Genomic DNA, 23105 nt, shown 5'->3' with positions numbered 1-23105 from the left:
GCAAGCCGAACTCATTGCCTTAACTCAAGCCCTCACTCTTGCAAAAGGACTACATGTCAATATTTATACTGATTCTAAATATGCCTTCCATATCCTGCACCACCATGCTGTTATATGGGTAGAAAGAGGTTTCCTCACTACACAAGCATCCTCCATCATTAATTCCTCTTTAATAAAAACTCTTCTCAAAGTTGCTTTACTTCCAAAGGAAGCCGGAGTCATTCACTGCAAGGGCCATCAAAAGGTATCAGATCCCAAGACTCAGGACAACACTTATGCTGATAAGGTAGCTGAAAAAGCAACCATCAAAAAGCATCAGATCCCATTGCTCAGGACAATGCTTATGTTGATAAAGTAGCTTAAAAAGGAGCTAGCGTTCCAACTTCTATCCCTCATGGCAGTTTTTCTCCTTCTCATCTGGCCACTCCCACCTACTCCCCCACTGAAACTTCCACCTATCAGTCTCTTCCCACATGAGGCAAATGGTTCTTGGACCAAGGAAAATATCTCTTTCCAGCCTCACAGGCCCATTCTATTCTGTCGTCATTTCATAACCTCTTCCATGTAGGTTACAAGCTGCTAGCCTGTCTCTTAGAACCTCTCATTTCCTTTCCATCGTGGAAATCTATCCTTAAGGAAATCACTTGTCAGTGTTCCACCTGCTATTCTACTATCCCTCAGGGATTGTTCAGGCCCCCCCTTTTCCCTACACATCAAGCTCGGGATTTGCCCCCACCCAGGACTGGCAAATTGACTTTACTCATATGCCTCGAGTCAGGAAACTAAAATACCTCTTGGTCTGGGTAGATATTTTCACTGGATGGGTAGAGGCCTTTCCCACAGGGTCTGAGAAGGCCACCACAGTCATTTCTTCCCTTCTGTCAGATACAATTCCTCAGTTTGGCCTTCCCAACTCTATACAGTCTGATAACAGACTGGCCTTTATTAGTCAAATCACCCAAGCAGTTTCTTAGGCTCTTGGTATTCAGTGGAATCTTTGTACTCCTTACTGTCCTCAATCTTCAGAAAAGGTAGAACAGACTAATGGTCTTTGAAAAACACCCCTCACCAAGCTCAGCCACCAACTTAAAAAGGACTGTACAATACTTTTACCACTTGCCCTTCTCAGAATTTGGGCCTGTCCTCAGAATGCTACAGGGTACAGCTCATTTGAGCTCCTGTGTGGATGCTCCTTTTTATTAGGCCCCAGTCTCATTCCAGATACCAGACCAACTTGGACTGTGCCTGAAAAAACTTGTCATCCCTACTATCTTCTGTCTAGTCATACCCCTATTCACCGTTCTCAACTACTCATAAAAGCCCTGCTCTTGTTTACACTGCCGGTTTACACTGTTTCTCCAAACCATCACAGCTGATATCTCCTGGTGCTATCCCCAAACCACCATTCTTAACTCCCTCTTAAAGTAAATAAATAATCTTTGTTGGCAGGGCTATGCTGAACCCCCTTGGGCACTCTCTAATTGGATGTCCTGGATCCTCCCAATTCTTAGTCCTTTAATACCTGTTTTTCTCCTTCTCTTATTCCATTTAGTTTTTCAATTCATACAAAACCATATCCAGGCCATCACCAATAATTCTATACAACACATGTTTCTTCTAATAACCCCACAATATCACCCCTTACTACAAAATCTTCCTTCAGCTTAATCTCTCCCACTCTAGGTTCCCATGCCACCCCTAATCCTGCTCAAAGCAGCCCTGAGAAACGTTGCCCATTATCTCTCCATGCCACCCCCAAAATTTTTGCTGCCACCCCCAAAATTTTTGCTGCCCCAAAACTTCAATACTATTTTATGTTATTTTTCTTATTAATATAAGAAGACAGGAATGTCAGACCTCTTAGCCGAAGCTAAGCCAGCATATCCCCTGTGACCTGCACATATACATCCTGAGCACCCTTGATCCCCACCCCTGCCTGACAAAGAACAACCCCCTTTGACTAATTTCCCTTTACCTACCCAAATCCTATAAAACAGCCCCACCGCTATCTCCCTTTGCTGACTCTCTTTTCAGACTCTGCCTGACTGCACCCAGGTGAAATAAACAGCCTTGTTGCTCACACAAAGCCTGTTTGGTGGTCTCTTCACATGGACGAGAGTGAAAATGTCCTTCTCACATTTTAAAATACAGTCATGCCTTCCCAACAGTTTCCCGAAGTCTTAACTTATTCCGGCATTAACTCAAAAATCTAAGTCTAAAGTCTCATCTGAGATAAGGTAAATTCCTTCCACTTATATGAGCTTGTAAAATAAAAACAAGTTAGTTACTTTCTAGATAAAATGAGGTACAGGCATTGGATAAATGCTTCTGTTCCAAAAGGGAGAGATAGGCCAAAACAAATGGGGCTACAGGGCATATGCAAGTCTGAAATCCAGCAGGGCAGTTATTAAATCTAAAAGATTTGAAACAATCTCCTTTGACTCCGTGTCTCACATCTAAGCCACAATGATGCAAAAGGTGGGTTTCCAAGGTCTTGGGCAGCTTTACCCCTGTGGCTCTGCAGGATACAGACCCACTGGCTGGTTTCACAGATAGCATTGGGTGCCTGCAACTTTTCCAGGTGCGTGCTGCAAGCTTTCTGTGGATCTACCGTTCTATGGTCTGGAGGACAGTGGCCCTCTTCTCACAGATCCATTAGGCAGTGCCCCAGTGGGAATGCAGTATGGGGGCTCCAACCCCACATTTTCCCTCTGCAATGCCCTAGTAGAGGTTCTGCATGAGGGTTCTGCCCCTGAAGCAGATTTCTCCCTGGACATCCAGGCATTTCCATACATTCTCTGAAATCTAGGTGGGAGCAACCAAGCCTCAACTCTTACCCTAGGCATACTCACAGGCTTAACACCATGGGAGAGCCACCAAGGATTATGGCTTACACCCTCTGTAGCAATGGACTGAGATGTATCTGGGGCCCTTTCAGCCAAGGTTGGAGCTAGAATGGCTAGGATGTAAGGAGTAGTGTCTCAAGGTTGCACAGGACAGCACGGCCCTGGGCCTGAGGCCTGGCCCATAAACTCATTCTTCCCTCCTAGGCATCCTTGTCTGTGATTGGAGGGTCTTCTGCAAAGGTCTCTAAATGCCTTTCAGGCATTTTTCCCATTGCCTTGGCTATTAACATTGTACTCCTATTTGCTTATGCAAATTTCTGCAGTCAGATTGAATTTCTCCCAAGAAAATGTTTTTTTCTTTTTTACAACATGGCTAGGCTTTAAATTTTTAAATCTTTCACACTCTGCTTACCTTTTCAATATAAGTTCCAGTTTTAGATCATCTCTTTGCTCACATGTATAAGAATATGCTGTTAGAAGCAGCTAGGCCACTTCTTGAATGCTTTGCTGCTTAAAAATTTCTTTCACCATATACCCTAAATCATCAACTTCAAGTTCAAATTTTCACAGATCTCTAGAACAGGGGCACAATGCCTCCAATCTCTTTACTAACACATAAAAAAGTAACATTTGCCCCAGTTCCTAATAAGTTTCTCATCTCCATATGAGATCACTGCAGCCTGGACTTCATTGTTCAAATCACTATCAGCATTTTGGTCACAATTTATCAAGTGTCTAAGAAGTTCCAAACTTTCCCTCATGTTTCTGTCTTCTTCTGAGCCTTCCAAGCTGTTCCAATCTCTGTCCATTAACGACTTCCAAAACTGCTTCCACATTTCCAGGTATCCTTACAGTAATGCCCCAGTTTCAGGTCCTAATTTTCTGTATTATGCTCTTCTCACATTGCTATAAAGAACTATCCAAGCCTGGGTGATTTATAAAGAAAAGAGGTTTAATTGGTTCATGGTTCCACAGTCTGTACAGGAAGCATGGCTGAGGTCTCTGGAAACTTACAATTATGGTGGAAGGTGAATGAGAAACAGGCACTTCCTACATGACTGGAACAGGAGGAAGAGAGTGAAGGGGTAGGTGCTACACAATTTTAAACAACCAGACCTCCTGAGAACTCTCTCATGAGACAGAAGTAGGGGGATGGGACTAAACCATTAGAAACCACCTGCATGATTTAATCACCTCCCACCAGGCCCCATCTGCAACACTTGAATTACAATTCAACATGAAATTTCAGTGGAGAGACAGAGCCAAATCAGATCAGTTGGCATACAGAAATGCTACTGATTTTTTTGTTGATTTTGTATCCTGCAACTTTACTGAATTTGCTTATCAGTTCTAATAGTTTCTTGGTGGAGTGCTTAGGTTTTTCCAAATATAAGATCATACTATCTGCAAACAAGGACAATTTGACTTCTTCCATTCTGATTTGGATGATTTTTATTTCATTCTCTTGTGTGATTTCTCTAGCCAAGACTTCCAATACTATGTGGAATAACTGTGGTGAAACTGGGTATCTTTGTCATGTTTCAGGTATTAACGGAAAGACTTTCAGTTTTTTCCCATTAAGTATGAAACTAGCTGTGGTTCTGTCATATATGGCTTTTATTATAATGAGATATGTTTCTTCTATGCCAAGTTTTTGAGGGTTTTTGTCATGATGGAATATTGAATTTTATCAAATGCTTTTTCAGCATTAATTGAAATGATTATGTGGTTTTTATCCTTCACTCTATTGACATGAGGTATCACACTGATCAATTTAAATATGTTGAACCATCCTTGCAAGGATTAATCCTACCTGGTTACAATGAACAATCATTTTAATGTATTATTGTATTCAGTTTTCCAGTATTTTGTTCAGGTTTTTCTTACATAAATGTTCATCAGAGATATTTGATTGTGGTTCTCTTTGTTTGATGTGTCTTTTTCAGGTTTTCTTATCACGGTAATACTGGCTTGCAAGAATGAGTTTGGAAGTATTCCCTCCTCTTCTATCTTTCGGAATAGTTTGTGTAGAATTGATATTAGTTATTTATTAAATGTTTGTTAGAATTCAGCAGTAAATCCATGGGATCTTGGGTTTTCCTATAATGGGACACATTTTATTATGTATTCAATCCTGTTACTTGTTATTGGTCTGTTCAGATTTTGGGCTTCTTTCTAGTTCAATCTTGGTAGTTTGTATGTGTCTAGGGATTTCTCCACTACTTCTAGATTTTTCCAATTTATTTGCCTATAGTTGTTCATAGCCACTAATGATCCTTTGACTTTCTACAGTATCATTTTTAATGTCTACTTTTTAATTTCTGATTTTACGTGTTCAGATCTTCTCTCTTTTTGTTATTTCAATAGGTTTTTGGGGAACAGGTGGTGTTTGCTTATATTAAGTTATTTAGTGGTGATTTATGAGATTTTGGTGTACCTATCCCCCAAACAATGAACACTGTACCCAATGTGCAGTCTTTTATCCCTCATACCCCACCAGTCTTTCCCCCAAGTCCCTAAAATCTATCATATCATTGTTATGCCTTTGTGTCCTCATAACTTAGCTCCATCTCATGAGTGAGAACATACAATGTTTGGTTTTCCATTCCTGAGTTACATCACTTAGAATAATGGTCTCCAATTTCATCCAGGTTGCTGTGACCATTATTTCATTTCTTTTTATGGCTGAGTAGTATTCCATTGTATATACATACCACATTTTATTTATCCACTCATTGATGGACATTTGGGCTGGTTCCATATTTTTGCAATTGCAAATTGTGCTGCTATAAACATGTATGTGCAAGTATCTTTTTTAATATAATGACTTCTTTTTCTCTAAGTAGATACCCAGTAGTGGGATTGTTTGATCAAATGGTAGATCTATGTTTAGTTCTTTAAGGAATCGCCACTGTTTTCCATGGTGGTTGTACAGGTTTTCATTCCCATCAACAGTGTAAAAGTGCTCTCTTTTTACCATATTCACATGAACATATATTATTTTTTGGTTTTTTGATTCTGGCCATTCTTGTAGGAGTAAGGTGGTATCACATTGTGGTTTTGATTGGCATTTTCCTAATAACTGGTTATGTTGAGCATTTTTTTCATTGTGTAATTGTTTTATAGGTCCTGTGAGATTTCATCTTTAAGGAGATTCTATTTTGGTGTGTTTCCAAAATTTATCTCAAGATTTAGAACTACTGGTAGCAGTTCTTGTGGTGCTTGGTAGTGGCAAATTCTCTCAGCACTTTTCTGTCTGAAAAAGACTGTATTTTTTCCTTTTCTATCTTTTATTTTGAAATAGGTTGAGTTACAGGAAGTTGCAAAACTGGTACATCAAGCTTCATTTCCTCGAATGGTAATAACTTACAAAATCACATTATACTGTTTGGGTTTCTTTTTGTAAAACATATTTTTATTGCTAAGAGTACATATATATAAATGTACACCTTAGCTGTCTATCCTACTTTTCTTTTATCATCTTTCTCTGGCAAATTTTAATTACATTAACTGGCATGGTTAGGAATGCAAGAGCTGCATATTATATTTCCTGATTATTAAGAGTTTTGAAAAGAAAATAAGTGAGTATGACTTGGTCGTCTAGCCTGCAGTTTTTCCATTTAGTGCTTGCTCTCTCTCTCTCTGCACGTGTGCGTGTGTGTGTGTGTGTGTGTAGACACAGAAAAAGAAAGTTCACAAGCATGAGTCTGGCATAACCTTCTCTAATTTTTAAAATACATGCATTTTTACGTAGTTTTTGGAATAACTATTTTTTTTTCTTAAACACAAACAAGATTATGCAAGGGAAATTTTTTTCAGTTGGAACATAATAGGGAGAGATGTTACAAAATACCTAAATTTTATTATTGCCTGCTCAATAGTTTGTGTGCTCCCAAGAATTACCAAGAAAATAATTATTTATCCTTAGAGTAAAATGAATAAAGGGGTATTGGCTTACTGACTAAATAATCACAGTGAACAACCTACCCTGTTTGAGTAAACCACAGTCTGTGTCAGCAAATATGGCCAAGATGACACTTAGATACTTGTGTGTTCACTGACTCCCTCACCAATTCATTAACTCACATACAGAGGATGTGACTGGGAGAATAATGAATTCATAATATCTGACCTTTTAAAAAAAATTCCTTAGTTATTGAGGAACAGGTGGTACTTGATTACATGAGTAAGTTCTTTAGTGGTGATTTGTGAAATTTAGGTGCACCCAGCACGTGGGCAGTATACACCGCACCTATTGGTAGTCTTTTATCCCTCACCCCCTTCCCACCCTTTCTTCCTGAGTCCTGGAAGTCCACTGTGTTATTCTTATCCATTTGCATCCTCATAGCTTAACTTCTACTTATGAGCGAGAGCATATGATATTTGGTTTTCCATTTCTGAGTGACTTCACTTAGAATAACAGTCTCCAATCTCATCCAGCTCACTGTTAATGCCATTAATTCATTCCTTTTTATAGCTGTGTAGAGTTTCATATATATATGTATATACACACACACACACACACAGACACACACACATATATATACTACAGTTTCTTTATCCATTCATTGATTGGTGGGCATTTGGTTGATTCTATGCCTTTGCAATTGCAAATTGTGCTGCTGTAAACATGTGTGTGCAAGTATCTTTTTCATATAATGACTTCCTTTCTTCTGGGTAGATACCCAGTAGTGATATTGCTGGGTCAAATGGTATTTCCACTTTTAGTTCTTTAAAGAATCTCCATGCTGTTCCATAGTGGTTGTACTAGATTACATTCCCACCAGGAGTGTAGAAGTGTTTCCTGTTCATCACAGCCAAATCAATACCTACTATTTTTTTATTTTTTTGATCTTGCAGGAGTAAGGTGGTATCACATTGTGGTTTTGATTTCCATTTCCCTGATTATTAGTGATGTTGAGCATTTTTTCATATGTTTGTTGGCCATTTGTATATCTTCTTTTGAGAATTCTCTATTCATGTCCTTAGCCCACTTTTTGATGGAATTGTTTGTTTGTTTTTTCTTGTTGATTTGTTTGCATTCATTGTAGATTCTGGATATTAGTCCTTTGTCAGATGTATACATTGCAAATATTTTCTCCTGTTCTGTGGTTTGTCTGTTTACACTGCTGACTGTTTCTTTTGCTGTGCAAAAGTTTTTTAGTTTAATTAATTACCAGCAATTTATCATTGTTTTTATTGCATTTGCTTTTGGGCTCTTGGTTACCAAATTATTGACTAAGCCAATGTCTAGAAGGGTTTTTCCAATGTTATCTTCTAGAATGTTTACAATTTCAGGTCTCAGATTTAAGTTCTTAATCAATCTTGAGTTGATTTTTGCATAAGGCAAGAGATGAGGATCCAGGTTCATGCTCCTATATGTGACTAGCAAATCATCCCAGCACCATTTGCTGAGTAGGGTGTCCTTTCCCTACTTGATGTTTTTGTTTCCTTTGTTGAAGATAAGTTGTCTATAAGTATTTTGGTTTATTTCTGAGTTCTCTATTCTGTTTCATTGGCCTATGTACCTATTTTTATACCTGCACCATACTGTTTTGGTGACTATGGCCTTATAGTATAGTTTGAAATCAGGTAATGTGATGCCTCCAGAATTTGTTATTTTTGCTTAGTCTTGCTTTGGCTATGCAGGTTCTTTTTTGGTTCCATATGAAGTTGAGAATTTTTTTTTTCTAATTTTGTGAAGAATTAGGGTGGTATTTTGATGGGAATTATGATAAGTTTGTAGATTGTTTTCGGCAGAATGCTAGTTTTCACAATATTAATTCTACCCATCCATGAGCATGGGATGTGTTCCCATTTGTTTGTGTCATCTATGATTTCTTTCAGCAGTATTTTGTAGTTTTCCTTGTAGAAGTCTTTCACCTCCTTGATTAGGTAAATTCCTAAGTATTTTAATTTTTTCCATCTATTGTAAAAGGGGTTCAGTTCTTGATTTGGACTCTCAGCTTGATTGCTGTCAGTGTATACAAGAGCTACTGATTTGTGTACGTTAATTTTGTATCCAGAAACTTTCCTGAATTTATTTATCAGTCCTAGGAGTTTTCTGGTGGAGTCTTTAGGGTTTTCGAGGTAATCGATCATATCATCAGCAAACAATGACAGTTTGACTTCCTCTTCGCTGATTTGGATGCCCTTTATTTCTTACTTTTGTCTGATTGCTCTGGCTAGGCTTTCCATTACTATGTTGAAGAGGAGTGGTGAGAGTGGATATTATTGTCTTGTTCCAGTTCTCAGAGGAAATGTTTTCAACATTTCCCCATTCAGTATAATGTTTGCTGTGGGTTTGTCATAGATGGCTTTTATTATACTGAGGTATGCTCATTGTATGCCAATTTTGCTGAGAATTTTAATATAAAGGGATGCTGGATTTTGTTGAATGCTTTTTCTGCATCTATTGAGATGATCATGTGATTTTTGTTTTTAATTCTGTTTATATGGTTTGTTGCATTTATTGACTTGCATATGTTAAATCATCCCTGCAGCAACACTTTATCATGGCGATCTTTTTGATATATGTTGGATTTGGTTAGCTAGTATTTTACTAAGGATTTTAGAATCTATGTTCATCAGGAATATTGGTCTGTAGTTTTCTTTTTTGGTTATGTCCTTTCCTCGTTTTGGTATTAGGGTGAAACCAGCTTCACAGCATGATTTAGGGAGGGTTCCCTATTTCTCTATCTTGTGGAATAATGTCAACAGGATTAGTACCAATTTCTCTTTGAATGTCTGGTAGACTTCTGCTGTGAATTTGTCCTGGACTTTTTTTTGTTGGTAATTTTTAAATTACTATTTCAACCTCACTGCTTGGTATTGACCTATTCAGGGTATCCAGTTCTTCCTCATTTAAGCTAGGAGGGTTATATCTTTTCAGGAATTTATCCATCTCTTCAAGGTTTTCTAGTTTATGTGCATAAAGGTGTTCATAGTAGCCTTGACGATCTTTTTTATTTCTGTGGTGTCAATTGTAATATTTCCTGTTTTGTTTCTTATTGAGCATGTTTGGATTTTCTTTCTTTCTTGGTTAATCTTGTTAATGGCCTACCAATTTTATTTCCCTTTTCAAATAATCAGTTTTTTTTTATTTGTCTTTTGTATTTTTTTGTTTGGTTGTTTGTTTCAATTTTATTTGGTTCTGCCCTGAACTTGGTTATTTCCTTTCTTCTGCTGGGTTTGGGTTTGGTTTGTTCTTATTTCTCTAGTTCCTTGAGGTTTCTCTAAACAATCTAGACCTTAGATTTTCTGTGCTCTTTCTGACTTTCTGATGAAGGCGTTTAGGCTATGAACTTTCCTCTTATCACTGCCTTTGCTGTGTCCCAGATGTTTTGATAAGTCATGTCACTATCGTCATTTAGTTTGAAAGATTTTTTGATTTCCATCTCGATTGCATTTTTGACCCAATGATCATTCAAAAGCAGGTTATTTAATTTCCATGTATTGGCATGGTTTCGAAGGTTCCTTTTGCAGCTAATTTCCAGTTTTATTCCACTGTGGTCTGAGAGAGTGCTTGATAAAATTTCAATTTTCTTTAACTTATTGAGACTAGTTTTGTGACCTATCATATGGTTTATCTTGAAGAAAGTTCCATGCACTGTTGAATAGAGTGTATATTCTATAGTTTGTGGATGTGATGTTCTGTATATATTTTTAAGTCCATTTGTTCCAGGGTATAGTTTAAATCCATTATTTCTTTGTTGACTTTCTATATTGATGACTTGTCTAGTTCTGTCAGTGGAGTATTGAAGTCCCCTACTATTATTGTGTTGCTGTCTGTCTCATTTCTTAGGTCTATTAGTAATAGCTTTATAAATTTTAGAGCACCAGTGTTAGGTACATATATGTTTAGGACTGTGATATTTTCATGTTGGACAAGGCCTTTTGCCATTATATAATGTCCCTCTTTGTTCCTCTTAACTGCTGTTGCTTTAAAGTTTGTCTTGTCTGATATAAGAATAGCTACCCCTGCTAATTTTTGGTGTTCATTTGCATGAAATGCCTTTTTCTACTCCTTTACTTTAAGTTTGTGTGAGTCCTTACGTGTTAGGTGGGACTCTTGAAGGCAGCAGATAGCAGTTGGTGAATTCTTATCCATTCTGCAATTCTGTCTTTTAAGCATAGCATTCAGGCCATTTACATTCAATGTTAGTATTGAGATGTGAGGTACAGTTTCATTTATCTTACTATTCGTTGCCTGTATACATTTTTTGGTTGTTTTTAAAACTGTATGTTATGTTTTATAGGTCCTGTGAGATTTATGCTTTAAAGAGTTTCTGTTTTGATGTGTTTCCAGAATTTGTTTCAAGATTTAGAGCTCCTTTTAGCAGTTGTTTTAGTGGTTGCTTGGTAGTGGTGAATTTTCTCAGCATTTGTTTGTCTGAAAAAGACTGTATTTTTCCTTCATATATGAAGCTCAGTTTTGTTGGATACAAAATTATTGCTTGATAATTGTTTTGTTTGGGGAGGCTTAAGATAGGTACCCAATTCCTTTTAGCTTGTAGGTTTTCTGCTGAGAAATCTGCTGTTAATCCGATAGGTTTTCTTTTATAGGTTTCCTGGTACTTTTGTCTCACAGCTTTTAAGATTCTTTCCTTTGTCTTAACTTTAGATAATGTGAATATAATGACAGCTAGCACCTGGAATAGGTGCCTCTAAGTGATGATCTTTGGGGGATGAATTTCCCAGGTGTTCTTTCTGCTTCTTGTATTTGGATGTCTAGGTCTCTAATGAGGCCAAGGAAGTTTTCCTCTATTATTCCCTCAAATATGTTTTCTAAACTTTTAGATTTTTCTTCTTTCTCAGGAACACTGATTATTCTTAGGTTTGGTTAATTAACATAATCCCAGACTTCTTAGAGGCTATGTTCATATTTTCTTATTCTTATTTCTTTGTTTTTGCTGAATTGGTTTAATTTGAATACACTGTCTTTGAGCTCTTAATTTTTTTCTTCTACTTGTTCAATTCTATTGCTGAGACTTTCCAGAACATTCTTCTATTTCCATAAGTGTGTCCATTGTTTCCTGAAATTTTTTTTTATGCTATATATTTCCTTGAATATTTCTCCCTTCACTTCTTATATCCTTTTTTGGATTTTCTTACACTGAGCTTTGCCTTTCTCTGGTGCCTCCCTGATTAGTTTAATAACTAACCTCCTGAATTCTTTTTCAGATAAATCAGGATTTCTTCTTGGTGTGGGTCCATTCCTGGTGAGCTAGTGTGATTTTCTTGAAGGTGTTAAAGAGCCTTGTTTTGTCATATTACCAGGGTTGGTTTTCTGGTTTCTTCTCATTTGGGTAGGCTCTGTCAGCGGGAAGGTCTAGGGCTGAAGGCTGTTGTTCAGATTCTTTTGTCCCACAGGGTGTTCCCCTGATGCAGTACTCTCCCTGTTTTCCTACAGATGTGTCTTCTTGAGAGCAAAGCTGCAGTGATTGTTATCTCCATTCTGGATCTAGCCACCCGGCAAGTTTACTAGGCTCCAGGCTGGTACTGGGGGTTGTCTGCACAGGGTTCTGTGATATGAACTACCCGTGGGTCTGTCAGCTGTGGATACCAGCACCTGTTCCAGTGGAGGTGGCGGGGGCTAAAATGGACTTACTGAGGGTTCTTAGTTTTGGTGGTTTAAGGCACTATTTTTGTGCTGGTTGGCCTCCTGCCAGGAGGTGGCACGTTCCAGAAAGTATCAACTATGGTTGTACAGGGAGGAACAGGTGGTGAGCAGGACCCTAGAACTCCCAAGAATATATGCCCTTTGTCTTTAGTTATGGAAGTTATGGCGTGGGTAGGGAAGGACCATTAGTGGGGGCAGAGCTAGATGTGGCTGAGCTCAGACTCTCCTTGGGTGGGTCTTGCTGCAGCTGAGTATTTGGGGTGTCTCCCGGGTCTTGCGGGACCAATCTGCTTCCTTCAGTGGGTCTGTGGGTTCTCTCAGGTTTCCTGATTTATTCTTGCAGTCATTCTGGAGCAAATATTTATGATGCAAGACTTCACATGCTGCTCTGTCCATCCGAGTCAGAGCTGCTCTCTAGTCCTGCTTCCATCTGCCATAATCAATACAGCTTCTCAATCCCTGACTTTTGATAACTGTATGAACCAGTAGTTAATATATCCTTCTATTGCTTGAAATGAGCTGACCACAGTTACTGTTTAGCTCCCCTAAAACCTATGCCCTTCATAAGAATTTGATGCCAACTAAAGCAAATAGATATTATAATTAAGAAGATTTTCTAAATACTTGAGTAGCCAGAAGGTAGACTACAGTGATAGGTTTTGTCATTTGAAATGAGTATAGTAATGAGGCCTATTTCCTATTGGTAGACTTTTGGCAAATATATACACAAAAGAAGTGATAAGATAAAATGAGTATAGGGAGAAATGTGGCGATTTTAATTTATAATAACAAATATAAAATATTAGTATATATAATAGTTTGTTTATAGTAATATAAATATAAAATTACCAAATTTATAATTTTATTCTGCCCTACTTATAGTATATCTATATCAATACTTTTTAACATGTACCTAGACTCTATTGCCTTTGAGAATTATAATGTTTCTTTGATAAGTATGCTTGTAAGTATGTGTGCACCTGTGTGTGTGAGAGAAAAGAGATAACAGTTAAACCTTTGGTGATCATGAGAAATTAGATTAGAGAAAACCATATGTTTACTTCAAGTAACTGGAGCTTGGTGAGAGGAAGCCCACCTTTGACTCTTTTGCTAGAGATTTTATGCTCCTCAACTAAACATTTTTTTCCGCTTCATCCATGGCTGTAAGTTTTTATTCATAACTCAGATTGTTGGGAAATATATGTTTTCATGATATTGTGTCCTATGAATTGCACTTGGCAATAGTGGTCAGCATAATGGATCCTGGAGAGAAAGCCCAATTCTTAGCTAGAGTGGGGTTTCCCAATAGTTGAAAATTGGTACTGTGTACTCTTTAAAAAGAGAATTCTCTTAAAAGACAGTAGAAAGACTAAACCTTGAAGCACAATACTAAGGCTAGGAACTATTGGAGCCCATGAATAATAAACACATGGAGGGAAGGGGGAGCAAGATGGCTGAATAGAAGCTTTTACCTAGCATCACCACTGGGGGAACACCAAATTATAACAGCAAACCACACACACAACAAGCACTGTCATAAGAACTGAAAATCAGATAAGCAATCATAGTACCTGGTTCTAACTTCATATCACTGAAAGAAGCACTAAAGAGGGTAGAAAAGACAGTCTGGAATCACCAACAACACTCATCCCCTAGCAGTGACCACATGGCATAGAGAGAAAAACTGTTCACTTAAGAGAGGGAGAATACAGCAACTGGAGGGCTTGGCATTGAGCTCAGTGCTGACCTGTCATAGCAGAGAGCAAAGCAGCACTGGGCTCAGTTGGCATCCAGCCACGAAGAGAGGATTTGCAGCATCCTTAGCCAGACAGGAATTGACCATCACAGTGATCAGAACTTGAGTTTCAGCAAGGCTCACCACCACAGGCTAAAGAACTCTGGGGTCCTAGATAAACTTGCATGGAAGTCTGTAATTCCGTAGAAATTACAACTGTAATTGTAATTACAAAAGTCCTAGTCCTGGGATGTGTTTAGAGCCAGCGAACTAGGACAGCACATGACCTGGGGTGACACATGACCTAGGGAGACACCAGCCAGGGTGGCTAAGGGAGTGCTTGCACCACCCTTCCCTCAACCCCAGACAGTACAGCTTGCAGCAATGAAAGTGAGTCTTTCATTCCGCTTGATGAGAGGAAAGAGGAATTTTGCCTTGTATCTTGGAAAGCAGCTCAGCCTTAAACACCAAATTATGCTACAGAGGGATAGCAAAACAAACATATAAATGAATAGAACAGGATAGAGAACCCAGAAACAAATCCATACACCTACTGAATGCATTTTTGACAAAGTTTCCAAAAACATACATTGGTTGCTGGGGAAACTGGATATCCATATACAGCAGAATGAAACTAAATCCCTATCAGTTGCTATATACAAAAATCAAATACAAATTGATTAAAGACTTAAATCTAATACCCCCTTTGTGAAAACATTGGGGAAAGTCTCCAGGACATTGGTCCGGGCAAAAAATTTTGAGCAATACCCCATAAGCACAGGCAACCAAAGCAAAAATACACAAATAGGATCACATCAAGTTAAAAAGCTTTTGCACAGCAAAGGAAACAATCATACAAGGTAAAGAGACAACCCACAGAATGGGACAAAATGTACGCAAACTACTTATCTTATAAGGGATTAATAACCAGAATATACAAGGAGCTCAAGCAACTAACTCTTTAGGAAAAAAAATCTAATAATCTGATTTAAAAAATGAGCAAAAGATTTGAATAGACATGTTTCAGAAGAAGATATTCAAATAGCAAACTAGCATATAAAATGGTGCTAAACATCATTGATTGTCAGAGAAATGCAAATCACAACTGAAATGAGATATCATCTCACTCCAGTTAAAGTGGGCTTATATCCAAAAGACACATAATAAAATATGCTGGCAAAGATGTGGGGAAAAAAAGGGAAATGCTTGTACACTGCTGGTGGGAATGTAAATTAGTAAAATCACTACGGAGAAGAGTTTGGGGGTTCCTCAAAAAAACAAAAACTAAGAGCTATAATCTTATAAGCATATGATCCAGCAATACCACTGTTAATTATACACCCAAAATAAAGGAAATCAGTATATCAAAGGGATATCTGCACTCCCATGGTTGTCGCAGAACTGTTCACAATAGCTAAGATTTGGAAGCCACATAAGTGTCATCAACAGAAGAACGGATAAAGAAAACGTGATGCATACACACAATGAAGTACTATTCCATCATAAAAAAGAATGAGATCCAGCCATTTTCAACAACATGGATGGAACTGAAGATCATTATGTTTGGTGAAATAAGCCAGGCAGAAAGAGACAAATTTCACCTGTTTTCACTTATTTGTAGGTTCTAACAATTAAAACAATTGAACTCATGGAGGTAGAGAATAGAAGGATGGCCACCAGAGGCTGGGGAAAGTAGTTGAGTGGGGAGTTGGGGATGGCCAACGGTTACCGAAAGTGATTAGAAAGAGTGAATAAGACTACATACTTGATAGTACAAGTGGGGTGAATATAGTCAATAATAATTTTATTATACATTTAAAAATAACTACAAGAGTTAATTGTATTTTTTGTAGTACAAAAGAGAAACACTTGATGGCATGGATATCCATTTATCATGATATGATTATTGTGTGTTGTATGACTGTGTAAGAGTATCTCATGTGCCCCCTAAGTATATACATCTATTATAAGTAAATAAATAACACACAAAGCACTTGAGATACTTCTCATTTGAACTATTTGTTTATGGTCATACTTAGCATACACTTTTACATTTTTCTTTCGTATATTGTAATTTCCTTTTGTTACTTGCAATTTTTATTAAAGCCTACTATTGTATGTTTTAAATACTTAGAACTACTTTACTGTGTAAATATAATAAAGATTAAGTAAATATTTCTACATCATCTCCTCCATATAAGCAAAAGTACTGGTAGCAGGGTGACATCAAGGAGTAAATAATCTCAAATTTCCAGGCAGCACTATGCACCAAAACAAACGATGGTTATTCAGTGAACATAAGAGCAACAAGGAAGAATATATCAGATCGAGAAGTAGCTATTAAGTGGACAATTAAGGAAAGAGTAGACGCAGAATTTTTTTTTTCCAGTTATACTAGGTGAAGGTGACTCTTGGTGGGGCTTGGGGAAGAGTTGACTTTGGATTACCAAATCTAGTCCTCCATATTCAGTAACTTTCTCAAATAAACTTAATTTAATGAAGACAGTGACATTCAAGTGATGCACTGTTTTGTGCTTTTTGAAGCTTCCCACAGTCAAGAATAAAATATTCTGTCTCATGAGTCAGTGAGACTGGACCCAGGACTATCACCCCTATAATGGCAGCTTTGTATCAGGAGAAGAGCTGGGGACCAATATATAAGGCATGATCCAAGGCTGCCTACTTTGCTCAGAACTGCCTTTTTGCCTTAATTCCTAGTTATGAGCTCAAAGAATTGTAGACTTCGGTGATATTAGCTGTGAAAATGTACTAAATGATATTCAACAGTTAAACACTTCATTTTCTGATGAATAAAGGAAAAGATACAAGGATTTATCTTCCCTTTTCTATAAAAATTTTACCACGGGGTAACCAATTAGTATATTTGGAGCAGTGTCTTGTTATGAAAACATTGCAACTAATTTAAATGGCTAGATGTGAGTTCTTTTTTCTTTACATACAAGTCCCTTCCCTTGTTATGAACTTTGACACAAAACAGGACCCACTCATTCTTTTCAGTAGCCTTTGACCATTAATATATTCTGCATTGCCATTTGGGGTAAAACCAGGACTAATAAGAACCTAAATAATTAGTGCCTGAATTTAATTAAGTTCTTATTCTATGGTCTATGTTTGTGAGAAAGAAACAAACCACAGGAAAATAAGCCAACATCAGGGTTTTATAAGTTGTTTATTTGTTTCTCCTATAGCCCTCTTGCTTGGGAGACATCCGATTCAAAACTCTGCACTTTTTGTACTTAAAAAGAAAAATTATTTGAGCGAAGTACTTAATTTCCTACATAATATAAGCAGCTACCAATCGTTCACTTTTGCATTTCATCTTTTTAGGCCCTTCTCTTTTCCCCTCACAAAACATCAATAACACTGAGAGGATATGTGCCTTAAACTGGTTATTTTCTAACATCCCAATTATGAGGTATCTATTGAGTTAACATCCAGGTTTGGACAGAAGCTGGCTAGAAAATAGGCAGCTGCATAGGGATGGGAACATGCCAAAAAAAAGATGCCAATGGGGGTCATGGGTATAGGAAAATAGCCAATGAGAAACTTTGTTTTCTTCATAGTTTTGTTGGCATCCAGGCCCTGTTTATATCAGCAAGAGCTAGTATAAACAATGTTGAGTCTTCTGGGTATGGTGGCTCACATCTGTAATCTCAGCACTTTGAGATGCCAAGGTGGGTGGATCGTTTGAGACCAGTCTGGGCAACATGGCAAAACCCCATCTCTACAAATAATATTTAAAAAATTAGCCAGGTGTAGTGGTACACATCTGCAGTCCCAGCTACTCAGGAGGCCGAAGTGGGGGGATCACTTCAGCCTGGGAGGTTGAGACTGCAGTGAGTTGTAATCATTCCACTGCATTCCAGCCTGGGGGACAGAGTGAGACACTGCCTCAAAAACAAACAAACAAACAAACAGACAAACAAATAATAATAATAATAATAAAAAAGATGATCCTAAGGTGACTGATTAATTCCAATCCATTAATTAAAACATTCAGTTTTGTTGGCTAGGTAGTATTTATTAAGGTAAAAGGATGGATACATTACTTTCAGAAGATAATTCTCAGCTGGGCGTGGTGGCTCACACCTATAATCCCAGCACTTTGGGAGACCGAGGCAGGGCGGATCATGAGGTCAGGAGTTCGAGACCAGGCTGGCCAACATGGTGAAACCCTGTCTCTACTAAAAACACAAAAATTAGCCGGGCATGGTGGTGCATGCCTGTAGTCCCAGCTGCTCAGGAGGCTGAGGCAGGAGAATTGCTTGAACACAGGAGGAAGAGGTTGCAGTGACCCAAGATCGCGCCATCGCACTCCAGCCTGGGTGACAGAGCAAGACCCTGTCTCAAACAAACCAAACCAAAACAACAACAACAAAAAAACCATAATTCTCAAGTCAATCCAAAAGAGACAATATAATTTGTAATGAATCTAAACTAATATTGCTATTGCATTGGGGGATGGGTATATGATCTCTAAAATTTTTTTCTTCCCTTCTGCCACCACATGATGTGTGAAATGTGTTTTCAAATATTAATTGCTCAATATGTTTCTGCAGAAAATACTTTAACAAATCCTACTCAACACCAAGTTATCATGTTCTCTTTGAAATTCCATCACAAATAAGCCCTTGACAAAACATCATACAAAGAAATTATCTATCACTGCATAGTTTATACCATTTTTCCCATTTAGTATTTTATTTGAAAAAGAACAAATATGTCAACATCTTCCACTTTTCAGATGACGATATTGCAACACAGACAGGCTTAGTAACTCATTCAAGTTTACTTGGCTGGTAATTAATAGAACCAGAGTTCAAACTTCAAATCTTTGACTCCAAATTTACCCTCTTTTCACCACAAATTGCATTTTCTGTTAATAGTAAAAGATGATCAGAAGAAGGAACTTCAGGGTTTTTTCTTTTTGATCAATATCATTTTTTCTAGGTTGACCAGAGAGATAATGCCATTTTCAAAGTGAAACGACATTCTATAAAACCTACATGCAGGGCCTTCATTAACTAACTTGAACATACTCTGTTTTGAAAAAGGAAAGGCTAAGCAATGAACTTTCGAGCTAAAGAACAAATGAGGAGTATTGTCAGAAAGCAGCATCTGCACTAATTAGTGCCCCATCCTTAACTTTATCACAAAGGTTAAGTTTAACTAGGACCCTGTCCTTGATTTTTATTGTCATCTTGTGAAAACATCGACTGCCGTATAAGCCTCTTAAATTTACACTTGATTATGAAAGTCAAGCACACTTTCGTTTACTGACAGCTACTGATGCTTCTAATGAAGTCAGGTTACTTTAGTTCAAATAAACAAATGATTATGGTTGACAGCAAAAGTGTAAACAAGTTCTAATTAAATTAATGAATATGCTCACTGTTGTGGTTGTCCCCTAGGACACGAAAACTTGTATTTGCTTATCAAAATTTCCACACAAAGGGAAAAAAATGAATTTCCATGGTCAGAAAGTCAGTGCCCATAGGCCAGTGAGTAGGTAAAGGAGTAGAAATCACTGGCATTTCACCAGTTTATAGACTCATTCTGTAGGTAGATGGATAGTTATAGTCTCTTGACTTTTTGAGCAAACTGCTCAAAACAGTGAGGACTAAAGTCAGGCTTGCATTATACTCTCCCTTTGGTGTTGGGAAAAGAGCACATTACAAAGCCCTGGTCATATATTCAAGTAAAATTATTGGGCTTTAAGCACAAAAGAAGAATAAATAAAAGTCTTCTCGGCATATAGATTTTAAAAAGAACATGTAACTTATAATGAAGTGAAAATTAGATTATCATTAGATATTTTTACAATGCTTTATGGCCATAAGTAAATGGGATGACATATTTAAGGTGCTCAAAAAAAGGAAATGTGGGCAAAGATTTTGCCTCCAGAAGAACTGACTTAAAGAGTAAAGAGCAAAAAACGTCATCAACATGTAAGAACTTGAAGAATATCTTTTTCAGATCACTTTCTGAGAAACCTGAAGAATAAGTTTCCAACAACAAAAATTACTAGTAGAGAGAGCAACACATTTACCAGTGGTAATCATTTAATACATAAGGACCTGTGAAAGTGTGACTAAATGAAAAAATGTACATATATAGATGGTTTTATATTATATCAATGTAGATATGATACAATTATAAAATAAAATGAAGAGGATATGGGGAGATGACATATACAAAAATTTAAAGATTTTCAATCACTGTATTGGAATGATAGTTTTAATCTTGTTATTCTGGGATTTTTTTATGTTATTGGATAAAACAAATGAGCAATTATGTGATAGCTCAATTCTATCATCTGCTGTGGTTTTGAGAAGCAGGGCTTTTCATGTAGAAAGAAGGAGCTATAAAATAGTAAATAATAAATAGAAGCCTCATATTACTGCATTAGAATTGGAAATACCAAAATGAAGTCATAATTATGTACAGAGATGGAAAATTATATGTACAAGTCACATGTAAAATTCTGATACATGCACATTTCACATATTGTGAATATGTAATTTATATATAAGGTACATTTTCTGTATAAATATTTATAATATGTAATTATACTCTTACATATAACTTATATATGTTGGTCCATATAACATATACATAAATTATATGAGTATAATTATATATTATAAATATATAATTATGTATATACACACACATATATTATTCCCTATCTCTATCTATAGAAAAAGTCTAGAAACAATAGTCAACACTGTAGTGATGATCTTTAATACAATTTTCCACTAAAATGAAACAGGGCTTTTTGGAGAAATAGGTGATTCCATCTCTCCACACATAAAAGGTCTTGGATAGGAAGGGTACATGATAAGCTTATAATATGTAATTATATCAGATAGCAAGAACACTATAGGCATCTACTTCAGTTCTGTCAAATTGAACTCCGGAGCAAAATTAAAGAGGCTCCTACTGGGCAGAGATGGGAAAATTTGAGCTTTAATAGAACTAGTAATTAAAATGGTATGAAACCCATTAAATATATTTACATTCATAATTTCATAATGATATTAACACATAACAATTAGTAACCTAAATAACAGTTAAATACTTCATTTTCTGGTGAATAAAGGAAAAGACACAAGGATTTATCTTTCCTTTTCTATAAAAATTTTACCACTGGGTAACCAATTAGTATATTTAGAGCAGTGTCTTGTTATAAAAACATTGCAACTAATTTAAAAGGAAATGATACAGTTAGAATATCACCATATTGCAAAGGCAATGAATTAACCACCATAGATATTGAGCCTTAAGGGTTCCTAACAACAAAAAGAGAGATAGTAAGACCTTTTGGGTCTCCTGAGGAAAAACTACAATATGACTGGATTTTGCCAAAGAGATAAAATTTCATTCTTATCATACATTTGGATCCAGTTGACAATTTTCAAGAAACACTAAAGAGAATATATTAAACGGCACTTTGAGAATGCAATGAACAAAATCTGGACTGTGGTAAACTACATGTCAAATTACCCAAGTTGTGCAACAGATAAATTTTAAAGGACTTTTTTTTAAATGAAGGAGAAACTTGTAGAATAAAATAGGCTTAAAGGACGTATCAAGTATAAAAAATGGTAATGACTGAACAATGATATCTAGTGATGCACCTTTGGATGATTAAAATAGAAATGTGAGTAATTGTTTTACTTTTGTGGCTACTTTGGGGAGAAGGGGACAATGTGGTTAGGATGAGGAAAATGGAGGGGCTACTGAGTTGATGTCAAAATTTTAGTTTTTGATTTGAGTGGTGGTTTACAAGGGTATTTGCTTTATAATATTTTATTAAGGTACATTTGTTTGTGTAAATTTGTTTTCTATCTCTGTTTTATTTTACATTGAAAAGGTCACTTTAAAAATGATGGCATTCTATGTGAATGCAAGTCCAAAATATTATCAGATTGAGATCTTTAGAAATTTATTTGACGTAGCAACAAATCTCAAACTAAAAATTAAGTAGCAACTTCTAGGGCCAAAAGAAGAGATTTTGATGGAACAGGACACATGATTGGGTTCCCTAGAAGAAGACTCTGAGATACAGACTGCAGGAGGTTTATTGGAGAGTACTCTTTGGATCTCCACCTGACAAAGGGGAAGAAAGAAAGCAAAACTGAGAAGAATAAGTTGGGCCGTAATGTAGTATCAGGGAAGTCAAGTCCTCAGGTGACTTCATGGGAATTTTAGAATTTGTGATAGCCATTCAATGTTGTGCCACAGTAGACAAAGGGATCAGACTTTTGTGTTTCTCCTTAATGGAGGACAAGCTGCTTTAGGGAGGACTGCATAGATTGGACACAGCCAAAACAATCCTGAAGTGGGCTGAAAGATGAGAGATGTCTGCTCACAACAGTCCCAGAAGCTGAGGAATCTGAGTGCTAGAGCACTGCATCAACTACAGTGATTATTTCCTGCCTCTATAAGTATTTTTTTTTTCTGGCTTCTGTATTTATCTGTCTCTAAACTATGTTATTAATTTTGCAAATACAAGATTGTAAATCCCAGCATCCTTGCGATTTGGTGAAATCTTGTTTCCATTTTACAGACAAGAAAAAAAAAAAAGCTCAGAAAGGTGAACAGTTATAGTAACACTGCATTGTAGGTTAACTTTGGGCCAGGCATACTACCTGCATTATTTCATTTCATTATCTCAACAGACTTATGAGTTAAGCAGAGTTGGTTCCTTCATTTTACAGGTGAGGTAAATGAAGGCTATAGATGTTAAAAGATTATCCTTGTCAGTGGTGGAGCCAGGATTCTGATGAAGTCTGTATGAATCCAACATTGTACTCTCAAGCAATATGTTATACACCTCTGCAGTAATGGTCTAGACTCACAGAAGAAATAAAAGGTC

The sequence above is a fragment of the Piliocolobus tephrosceles genome, chromosome 12 (genome assembly GCF_002776525.5).
Source record: "Piliocolobus tephrosceles isolate RC106 chromosome 12, ASM277652v3, whole genome shotgun sequence".
In the NCBI taxonomy this organism is placed as follows: Eukaryota; Metazoa; Chordata; class Mammalia; order Primates; family Cercopithecidae; genus Piliocolobus; species Piliocolobus tephrosceles.
Note: the sequence above shows the minus strand (reverse complement) of the source record.